This window comes from Lolium perenne, chromosome 2, assembly GCF_019359855.2.
Source record: "Lolium perenne isolate Kyuss_39 chromosome 2, Kyuss_2.0, whole genome shotgun sequence".
Classification (NCBI taxonomy): Eukaryota; Viridiplantae; Streptophyta; class Magnoliopsida; order Poales; family Poaceae; genus Lolium; species Lolium perenne.
In genome coordinates, this window is record NC_067245.2 from 34,265,399 (window position 1) to 34,277,465 (window position 12,067).

At 43.1% G+C, this 12,067-nt stretch overlaps 1 protein-coding gene and 1 long non-coding RNA gene across 2 annotated transcripts in view; both read left to right on the plus strand.

Annotated features, from left to right (window-relative positions):
* Positions 1–12,067, plus strand: part of LOC127331768 (uncharacterized) — a 61,155-nt gene that overhangs the window by 30,926 nt on the left and 18,162 nt on the right. The window lies entirely within an intron of this gene.
* Positions 462–3,637, plus strand: LOC139835982 (uncharacterized). Its single transcript, XR_011751492.1, has 2 exons — positions 462–876; positions 1,991–3,637. It is a non-coding gene; the product is annotated as an uncharacterized lncRNA (long non-coding RNA).

The window sequence follows — 12,067 nt, forward strand, 5'->3', positions numbered from 1 at the left end:
TTGTTCTATCTCCATCTCACTTGAGATGTTCCAAGCTTCAAGCCTGCCTACCTATTTCTACACTTGACCACTTTTCAAAAGGCCATGCCAAATTTCTAGTAAATATGGGTTGATATTAAACCCCCTCTCTTTAATCTCTTATCTTACAATTAATCAACTTATGAATAATTTTGGAATGTTGAAAATATTTTGTCTTGGTTCCAAATAAAGATATTTATGTTGAAACTATTTCTGTCACTTGTCTTTACCTTTGTTTCAAATTCAAACTTGTTTTTCAATGGTTCAAATAAAATCAGAGAAAGAAAAAGGAATAAAAGAAATAAAAAGAAATCAGCCCAAGCTCTCTTTTCTCTTCTCTGGAGAAAGCCCAGCTGACTCCGTTTTACTTCTGTGAACGAGAGGGAGTACTCTGCTCATGTTTTCCTTTTGCTTCCCGTCAGTACGCTGACGCCGTGAGCTTTTCCATCCTTCTTTCACAACCACCTGCTCCAAGCTTTTCCCCTCCAATTCCAAATCAAGCCCCAACCAAAACCTAGCCTTCCTCCTTCCTCCAGCCGCCGCCGTTTCTCTCTTCCAGCTCTGTCCCATCATCACCAAGAACTATCCCTGGAAGCAATTTCAGTTTCATGAGTAACACCAAGAAAAACCGCCGGAGATCGCCGTATTTGTCCCCATTATTGGCTGCCTCGTCGCGTCGGAGCGCGGCGACGGAACAGCCGTGGTGCCCTCGTCCTCCTTGCTGAAGGTCCGGAGTGGGAGCTGCCCCAGGATGTCTTGGCCGTCCTCATCGCCACCAAGCGCCGCCACGATCGTCATCGCGTTGTCTGCTCCCTCAACATCCGTCGCCTTGATCTTGTTCGACCGTTTGCAGGCGCGGTGAGCAGTCCGTCCTTCACTGATGCTATTCCTTGTATTTTTCGTTCCAACTCATCTAGCAACAGCAGCACGCATCATGCCAGCCAGCGTCCCGCACACAGCAGCTCGTAAAACTCCAGTTTTTCAGTTTCAGTGTCTTCTTCAGTTAACAGTTCTGTAGCTTTTCACAGCTAGCTCTCTGTTTTCCTTTCAAAATCGAACATAGCCAGTTCGTTGTTGGCTAGATCCAATTCCAGGAGAGGCACGTTAAAATCCCAGGGGAAACGCACATCCATCCTGCTTTATGCTTGCCGTGTGTTGCTTCAATTCAGAACCTGTACGTGTTCATCTTCAGTAAACTGAAGTTCATTCTTCAGTTAACGCCACATGACGTTTTACCTATGATCAGCCATGTAGTCTTTCAAGACTCAAAACGAGCTCCTCTGGCTAGTGCCTAGATCCTAATTCTGGGAGGCCCAAGATCAATCCCTGGTTACCATCTTCTTCAAAAATAAAAGAACACCTTTTATTCTGTTTTGTTCTCTGGTTTGCTTTTGAATGTAGAATTTCAAACTTGTTTTTCATCTGTGGAAACTAAAACCTAATTACAGGGATTTGAAACCTATCTCAAATCTGAACCTGTTACAACTATTTTGGAACAAGAAATTTGACCAATCAAGTTAAATGCATTTTATTATTAAAATTTGACAATTTCATATCTTTCAAACTATAACTCGAAATAAAATGTATTTTATATGAAAATTGTTCAGAAAAATGCAAGGAACATGAATATGCCATCCATATACCTGCTTGCATCCCGCATCATGTCGCGCGTTGTTAGTTTGTGCATTTCACCTCACATATATGCGGAGTATTTCGGATACCGACTACGGTTTTCCCGGCTCCGTTTAATATTGAAGTAGCTCACCCCTGCCATGTCTTTCCATGCTAATCAACACTTAACTTTGCCGGTAGAAATGCAACTTCAACCTAATTTGCTTGTCCGGGGTTTCCGACTCCGATTAAATTGAATTAGTTGAATCACATCATCGTTGTCATGTCATGCATATCATCTTGATCGTGCTGGATCTTCTTTATCCATAGTAGTAAGACTTGCATACGTTGTGTGTTCCAGCATTTGCTTCTTCCCGGATAGGATCACGAAGTGATGCTGTGAGATACGACAAGTTCTCCGGATGTTCCTCGGCAAGCTTTAATAGGCAAGCATTTTCCCCTATACTTCTGCCCCTGCAGAAGTCGCTCACCTATTTTATTTTGCCTTCTCCCTCATGCTATCCTTGAGTTGCGTTCTTGTCACGTGTCCCTTCCACTTGTTACCTCAAGCAGCCTATATTGCCTCCACCAACCACCTACAGCTATTGTTTGGTTTCGGGTCTACCTTGCGAGTCGTAGTGCATGCTAGTGCTGCTTAAACCTCGTTACCGTTACCGCTATCTTATCGGGTTATCTGTTGGGGAATCATGACACATGGTCTATGGATATATTGTTGGAGATAATCATGCTTTACTTATTGTTAACAACTAAAATGATAAGCAGAGGCATGCAGCAGGCCCCTCTGCGAAAGCATTGGAACTTTGACTCACTAATGTCCCCTAGGACCCGAGTTCCTGTTATCTGTTCCGAGACTGAGCGCTCTAACCACACGTGGGTATGTTTCTGGGTCTCCCCTCGACCACTGCCGGAATCTACAGCTTTGTCCAGTGGCCACAACTAGTTTGCAATGTTTTACCATTTGTTGTTTGCGTGCATGCCAGCCTGTTACTTATTTACTTTGGGAAGCCCCTGGGTGCCTTGTATCCCATGTTTCTGGTATGCACGCATAGGTCGCGGAGCCGCTGCGAAGTGGTTTATCGCCCCAGTGTGTGTTTAAACCACCTAGTACGCTGTCGCAAATAGCTAGGTCCGCTTCGGAGATACGGCCGGACTTCGATTCGGGTTTAACTTAGTTAGGTGGCTTCCTGGACATTGTTGTCGTGAAGGAGAGTGCGAGTCGTTATATCCACCTGTCGCAAGTGGATTGATCGTGCGTGTGGGCACATTTGGGCACCCCTGCAGGGTTAAATCTTATCGATAAGCCGTGTCCACGGTTATGGACGACTTGGAGCTGTATGACTCGACCATAGACAACTTACACCTGTTGTTCATTACTAATAACTTGCATAGTAAGATAGAACAACTTAAATAATAACTGGTTAAAACTTGTCAAACGTGTGAGTGCCCTTGTAAGTACTTCCTTGCGAGGGGGGAACGCATCGGTTGTGTTATGTTTGCAGAGTATAGAACTGTTAGTTTATGCGCTCTCTCACCTTCTCTGATAGACGACTATTGTAGAGTGTCTCTATAGGTTTTTAGTGCTTGCGCGCTGCCGCTTAACCCCACCATATTGCCTATGACGTTCCTCTTGCGTCCTCTAAGTCCCCTGCGTGCCTCAAGTACAAAGGACGACTGGTTGACGAATGCTTATACGTCTTGAAGTCTTGTTAAGTACGAACCCGTACTTATTGCTGCTTCTACGGGATATAACCGGGCAGGTATGAAGATATGTTCGATGAAGACGACGTTAGCAAGGTTACCCTTCTGGCTTGGCCTGGGCATGGTTATGGACGCCATCGGTTATCTTCAGGACTCTTAGTCCAATTTGTATCTTGTCCGTACTCGGATGTATTTGATCTTCTGTATGATTTGTATCTTTGTATGTACCTATTTGTATCTTGACTCGTTGGAGTCGTTGTTGTAATATATATGTTTCTTCTGGGCTCTATTGTAATCCTGTTGTAATGTTACCTCTCGTGATTGATTCCACCCGCATCGCGTGCATGCTTCGGCGTGTACGAGGCGCTTGGTGGTGCGTCTCCTAAAATCGATATCGTGCGGATTTCGGCGGATTCGCTGGGATCCTCATGGTACCGGTTTTGGGGCGTCACAAAAGATACTTGTTACCGAGATGACAATGGCTTGATGTAGTAGATAAGAGTTCATCGATCATCCTAGCTTGACTCCAATCCTCATATGGTGACAACACCTTCCTTATAGATGAGACAAGCCTCCATTGCATCTCCAATGTACCTAAAACATCATTCAAGTACATCTTGGTCCCCAAACTTATTGGGTCCAACATGGTTAGACTAACCACAATATATAGGACACACTCCATATAAACATGTGCATATTTAGATGAAATTTGAATTTCATGCACATCTTAGCCATTTAGGATTTGATGGAGTATATCCTACATAATGGATCGAAAGAAAGCAAGCATGCTACAAGTATAAACAAATTACATATAAGCATGCACCAAAAGTTTTAAAGATCCAAGAAAGATATACTTTGGACAAAACACCAAAAGAATTAAATAAGGCATAGAGGTGTCACAAAACAAATTTGTTGTCCAAATTATATCTAAGAAGCAAATCACAAAAGATTTGTTCAACGAAGTTCAACAAATGAACTAAGAAGAGACCATTGAGCACAAAGGATGAAATAAAGCAAACATGCTCAAAGATTTATCTCATTCAACAAATAAAGCATAAAAGAAGGAATGAGATAGCAAAACTCCCAAAGGAGCAAGGTTCGAACAAATAAACCAAGCCCACTACACTTTTCACAATGGCACAATGTACCGTAAGGAAAAGGTATGTATTCCAAAACAAACACTTGATATGAATCAAGGGGATTTATCAAAAGATTTTTCAAAGGAACAAGGAAGACACATGGGAGCAACAACGATTTCTTGGAAATAAAATAAGGCAATAAGAAGCAATCCAAGGTGAAGGTGATCCATAAATTCAACCACATATAAGGTTATCAATTGTCAAAGACAATGAGTATATTGGAAATAATTTCCGGTGGTGAATTGACAAAGATAGTAAGGATCAACTTCACAATAAAAGGCATAGGATAAGTATATAGAATTAAGCACTAAGCATGGATGAAGATTCTTGATAGCTTCAACTAGTCAAACAATCACGCACGACAATGATTAGAATAACTTGAAGCAAGCGGTGTCCCAAATAAGATATAGAGATATGTATTTGAGGAAAACCGTACCAAGAATTTCTTACTCAAACAAGAATCCATAAGATGAGCAATAAAAGTTTTCCAATAGAAGTGGAGCTTGTTTGAGCAAACATGCCACCTAAGAACAAGATGACTAAGAGCATCAACTTTAAGTGGCATAACCTCATATGTTCACATTTTCTAGGCTTGTGATATGTACAAAACATATTACTCCCCCATAATGTGATAAAACATTTATTCTAAATAAGAGGCAACTAAAATTCAACTAGAGATGATTAATGGATATTTAGAATTTGAATTTCTCATGAGTATGACACACCGCATAGTGACTAGATAATCTTGCAATATCAATACTAAGTGGTGGTACCCATGTACACACATTTTAAAGAAAGAGAGATGCACAAAGCATATCACTCCCCCAAAATGGAATGTTCCATTAATCACTTCAAAGAGAGCCAAATAAGATATCATCAAGATGCATTAGGCTCAAAACAATACACAAGTATATGATGAGTCAAACAAACATACTTGAATACACAAGATAGGCAAGTAAGACACAACACATACATACACATATTTGGTACAAAACCAAACATGCAAAGGGGCAAGTAACTTACAATAACCATGAAGAGTTGAAGTATAAGTTACCGCAAAGAGGAACATTGGATATAAGATATAGATGATAATCCATACGACTTGGCTTGGTAAAGATATAATATATGAAGATCCCTTAATTCTTCATGAAGTAGCCAAGTCTCCAATGACCTCCAATTGTACCTATTGATCAAGTTTGAGATTGTTGGTCCCCAACCAAGTTGGGTCCTAAGAGGTTAGTCACAATAGGCTTGGCAACCCAAATGGTTCTTTTCTTGAAACCACTTTGAGTTCCAACAAACTTGGCAAACACATTGCCATCCTTATCCTTCCCTAGAGAATAATCATTATCAACAATTATAGGGTTAGATAAGGTACCACCTAAGCAAGAAGAAGCAAAGTGCCCCTTCTCACGGCATAAGTAGCAAGTGTTCCCCTTTCTCTTCTTTATTGATTTCTTCTCTTGGGGAACAATATCTTGATTCTTCTTGGGAAGTGGCCTATCTTCAACTTGAGGTCGAGCATGAGCTTGACCTTTACCTTGTGGCCGTTTCCCTTGTTGTTTCTCACTCAAGTGCTTCTTCATCTTCTTCAATGGGCATGATCTAACATGATGCCCTTCAACCTTGCACTTGAAGCAAACCAACTTGGCCGGATCAACGATTTTATCTTGGCCCTTCTTCTTGTTGCTCTTGCTCTTGGACTTGTTCTTGTTATTGGAGTTGAATCCAAGTCCACTCTTGTCATTGGGAGATTGTTGCACACTTAGCATCTTGTCAAGTGCGGATTTCCCTTCATGACGCTTTTCTAAGTCTTTCTTCAAAGAAAGGACTTGGGCCTCGAGCTCTTTTATTTCCTCTACATGGTTAGTAGAAATACAAGTACTAGAGGAAGTAGAAGCTTCATTGTTAGAGCAACAAGGCAAAGTGAGTAATCCAACACAATGTGTATCACTAGTTTGACTAGATGGATTACAAGGACTAGCACATGGCAATATAGCATTTGTAGTAGAGATTGTGCTAACATCCATATGAGGCTCACAAGATGTTACCTTAGTGATACTTGCCTCATGAGCTAATTTTAGCCCATCATAGGAAATTAGAAGATCATCATGAGAGCTTGAGAGCTTTTTATGACTTTCTTCCAATTCTCTATAATTGCTAGTTAGCAACTCAAGTTGAGCCCTTAGCTCAACATTCTCCTCTAAGGTAGATGCTTCACAAGAATTAGAGTTAGTAGCACAAGCATCAACAATAGCTTTCTCATTTTCATGCATATAGGATTCAATTTTTTGTGTAAGCATAAAATTAGTATGCTTCTCATCTTTTAGCTCATGCTTGAGGAGAGTGAATCTCATTTCCTCATTCTCAACATGGGACTCCAACTCCACTATGGTTTCCCTATATTTATTCAAGGTATCCATAGAGTGTTCGAGATTAGCACGAGCTTCATTATTACCATGAAGAGAAGCATATACTATTGCCATATTATGCACCAAGGTATTATATTCTTCATCATTATCATCATCATCATTCTCATCATTAGAGGATGTGTTAGGAGTCAAAGTAGGAGATACCTTTGATCCATTTTCCATAAGGCACATGTGCATACCGGAGGATGAAGATGAAGATATTCTTGAATCCTCATTTGAAAACATGTCTTGATCCATAGAGCGTTCGGTTTCCTCTACATCGTTAGTCAACAAACAACTAGAGGAAATATAAGCATTTTGATTATGGGAGCAAGACAAGGTAAGCATATCATCATGAGATCTATGTAAGCAATTTGCACATGATATGCAAGGACTATCAACATAAGCATGTAGGTTATTTTCAATGCTAGATGTGTTTAAGTCCAAAGAGGAAGCATTACAATGGGATAGAGATGAAGAATCATCACTATTGAGCACAATATCAACATTGCAATTTTCCTCACCACTCACCATATCATTACCTCGTGTCTTGCTACACGTTGGTGAAGTGGAAGAAGATGATGACTCATCACGACCGGAGGTGGAAGCAACTTGGAGCTCTTCATGATGTGAAGGGGAAGAGAACTCCTCGGAGTCACCACCGACCAATTGAGAAGTGGATCCACCAAACATTTCCTTAAGCTTGATCCACATCTCATGAGACGATTTTCGCTTTATATATATCAAGAACCTACGAAAATTGGGTCTCAAGGAGAATAAAAGCTCATTAGATACTTGAGCTTCAAGATGTAAGTTTTTCTCATCCTCTAAAGATAGATTTTGAGAATCCATCGGAGGAGAAAAACCGACATCTAGAAATTGCTCTATATGTGGACACAAGGTCCGAAGATTATAAAGCAAGCAATTTCGCCACAAAAGATAATTTGTGCCATTAAAGACAATTGTGTCATTGTGCACTATACTAGCCGACATCTTTACTCTCAAGGCGGTGAAGCCTTAAACAAGGAGAGACCTTGCTCTGATACCAATTGAAAGATCGAGATGTCGCCTAGAGGGGGGGGGTGAATAGGCAATTACAAACTCTTGCGGATTTGTCTTGTAAGAATGCGGAATTAAACTATCGTTTAGTTTACAAGCACAAACCCTAAATATTCTAAGCTCAACTAAGTGTAACAATAGCAACTAGAGCTAAGCAAGATAGGCACAAGATATATGTAGCACAAGTGATAGCAAGATATATGTACTTCAAGCACGATGGCTATCACAAGGAAAGAGAGCTCGGGTATAGAAATAACCGAGGCACGCGGAGACGAGGATGTATTCCCGTGTTCCCTTCCTTTGCAAGAAGGTACGTCACGTTTGGAGGAGTGGAGGTCCCACGAAGGATTCCCCGCGCCACGAAGGCTCACCCTATTCTCCGAACCACACCCACGAAGGATAATGGCCCTTTCCTTATGGTTAGCTTTTCCTCCGCTCCGGAGATGGCAAGCTCCACAACCACTTCACAAGCTCCACGAAGGAGAAGCCCGGGCCCCTTCACAATCTTCCACGAAGAGATCACCGGGACACCAACCAAGCCAACTAGGAGGTCACCCTCCAAGAGTAACAAGCTCACGGTCTCTCACTCGAACAAATCGTGGTGGAGAGCTCAACACTATGCAATGATGCAAAGCAAGAACACCGGAGGTGTTCAAGTCCTTCACACTCAAATCCCACCAAAGCAACGAATGCTAGGATGAGATTGGAGAGGAAGAACAAAGGGGAAAGTCAACCAAAGACTCCAAGATCTAGATCCCAAGAGATTCCCTCACTTAGAGAAGAAATGGTTTGGTGGAAGTGTAGATCTAGATCTCCTCTCTCAAATCCTCAAGAATGAGCAAGAATGGTTGGAGGAATCAAAGGGGAGAGCAAGTTCTTCAACAAGGAACAATGGAGGTGAGAGAATAGGAAGAACTACTTGTCTCAAGGTAGGAGAAAGATATTTATAGTGGGGGAGGAAGAAATAACCGTTGGGGGGAAAAAGACAAGGAAAAGGCAAGAAAAATGGGCTGAAAAAACAGCCCAGCCGGCCAGCAGGCCGGCCGACCGGAGCACAGGCCGGATAGGCCGGTCCATGGTCCAGCCGTACCGGATCTGGGGCCGGATAGGGGAAAAGGCCGGTTGATGACCCACAAGTATAGGGGATCGCAGCAGTCTTCGCGGGTAGTATAACCCAATTTATTGATTCGACACAAGGGGAGACAAAGAACACTTGGAAGCCTTAACAGCGGAGTTGTCAATTCAGCTGCACCTGGAAACAGACTTGCTCGCAAGAGTTTATCAGTAGTAACAGTTTATAGCAGTAGCAGAAGCGAAATAACAGCAGCAGAGTAACAAAGACAGCAGTAGTGATTATAGTAAACAGCAGGATTAAAATACTGTAGGCACGGGGACGGATGACGGGCGTTGCATGGATGAGAGAAACTCATGTAACAATCATAGCAGGGCATTTGCAGATAATAATAAAACGGTGTCCAAGTACAAAGCAATCAATAGGCATGTGTTCCAATTATAGTCGTACGTGCTCGCAATGAGAAACTTGCACAACATCTTTTGTCCTACCAGCCGGTGGCAGCCGGGCCTCAAGGGAAACTACTGGATATTAAGGTACTCCTTTTAATAGAGTACCGGAGCAAAGCATTAACACTCCGTGAACACATGTGATCCTCACATCACTACCATCCCCTCCGGTTGTCCCGATTTCTGTCACTTCGGGGCCATTGGTTCCGGACAGCGACATGTGTATACAACTTGCAGGTAAGATCAATAAACAATGAATATCATGATGAAACAATAACATGTTCAGATCTGAGATCATGGCACTCGGGCCCTAGTGACAAGCATTAAGCATAACAAGTTGCAACAATATCATCAAAGTACCAATTACGGACACTAGGCACTATGCCCTAACAATCTTATGCTATTACATGACCAATCTCATCCAATCCCTACCATCCCCTTCGGCCTACAGCGGGGGAATTACTCACACATGGATGGGGGAAACATGGCTGGTTGATGTAGAGGCGTTGGCGGTGATGATGGCGATGATCTCTTCCAATTCCCCGTTCCGGCGGAGTGCCAGAACGGAGACTTCTGGCTCCCGAGACGGAGTTTCGCGATGTGGCGGTGATGTCTACGCCCCCTCCTTTTCCTGTAGACAGTGTTGGGCCTCCAAGAGCAGAGGTTTGTAGAACAGCAGCAAGTTTTCCCTTAAGTGGATCACCCAAGGTTTATCGAACTCAGGGAGGAAGAGGTCAAAGATATCCCTCTCATGCAACCCTACAACCACAAAGCAAGAAGTCTCTTGTGTCCCCAACACACCTAATAGGTGCACTAGTCCGGCGAAGAGATAGTGAAATACAGGTGGTATGAATATATATGAGCAGTAGCAACGGTGCCAGAAAATAGCTTGCTGGCGTGTAGTTGATGGTGGTAGTATTGCAGCAGTAGTAACGCAGTAAAACAGTAAACAAGTAGCGATAGCAGTATTTAGGAACAAGGCCTAGGGATTACACCTTCACTAGTGGACACTCTCAACATTGATCACATAACAGAATAGATAAATGCATACTCTACACTTTTGTTGGATGATGAACACATTGCATAGGATTACACGAACCCTCAATGCCGGAGTTAACAAGCTCCACAATTAAATGTTCATATTTAAGTAACCTTTGAGTGTAAGATAGATCAAAAGACTAAACCAAGTACTAACATAGCATGCACACTGTCACCTTCATGCATATGTAGGAGGAATAGATCACATCAATACTATCATAGCAATAGTTAACTTCGCAATCTACAAGAGATCATGATCATAGCATAAACCAAGTACTAACACGGATGCACACACTGTCACCATTACATCGTGCAGGAGGAATAAAACTACTTTAATAACATTGCTAGAGTAGCACATAGAATAGTAGTGATACAAAACTCATATGAATCTCAATCATGTAAAGCAGCTCATGAGATTATTGTATTGAGGTACATGGGAGAGAGATGAACCACATAGCTACAGTGGAGCCCTCAGCCTCGGGGGTGGATTACTCCCTCCTCATCATGGAGGCAGCGATGGCGGTGAAGATGGCGGTGAAGACGGCGGTGGAGATGGCTCCGGGGGCAATTCCCCGTCCCGGCAGGGTGCCGAAACAGAGTTCTGTCCCCCGAATTGGAGTTTCGCGATGGCGGCGGCGCCCCTGGAGTCTTTCTGGAGTTTCGTCAATTGGTACTGCGTTTTTAGGTCGAAAGGGATTTTATAGGCGAAGAGGCGGCGCGAGGGGCACACAGGGCGCCACACCCTAGGCCGGCGCGGCCAGGGTCTGGCCCGCGCCGCCATGTGGTGTGGTGGCCCCCTGGCCCCTCTCCGACTCTTCTTCGGTGTTCTGGAGCCTTCCGGGATAAATATGAGGTTTGGCGTTGATTTCGTCCAATTCCGAGAATATTGCCCGAACAGCCTTTCTGGAACCAAAAACAGCAGAAAACAGGAACTGGCACTTCGGCATCTTGTTAATAGGTTAGTTCTAGAAAATGCACGAATATGACATAAAGTGTGCATAAAACATGTAGATAACATCAATAATGTGGCATGGAACATAAGAAATTATCGATACGTCGGAGACGTATCAGGCGGCGTTCTGGAGGGTTTCTGGCGACTTCGACTTCTCCCCGTGCGTTTTTAGGTCGAGGCCGATAAATAGTCCGAAGGAGGGCGTCGGAGGCCGGCCGAGGGGGCCACACCATAGGACCGCGCGGGCCCCCCCTAGGCCGCGCCGCCTTATGGTGTGGGGCCCTCGGGCCTCCACCTTAATTGTCCTTCTGGCTCCGTCAGTATTCTGGGGAAATAGGGCCTTCTGCATAAATTCCGAGGATTTTCCCGAAAGTTGGATTTCTGCACAAAAACGAGACACCAGAACAGTTCTGCTGAAAACAGCGTTAGTCCGTGTTAGTTGCATCCAAAATACACAAATTAGAGGCAAAACAATAGCAAAAGTGTTCGGGAAAGTAGATACGTTTTGGACGTATCAACTCCCCACAAGCTTAGCTTATTGCTTGTCCTCAAGCAATTCAGTTAACAACTGAGCGATAAAAGAACTTTCACGAACACAT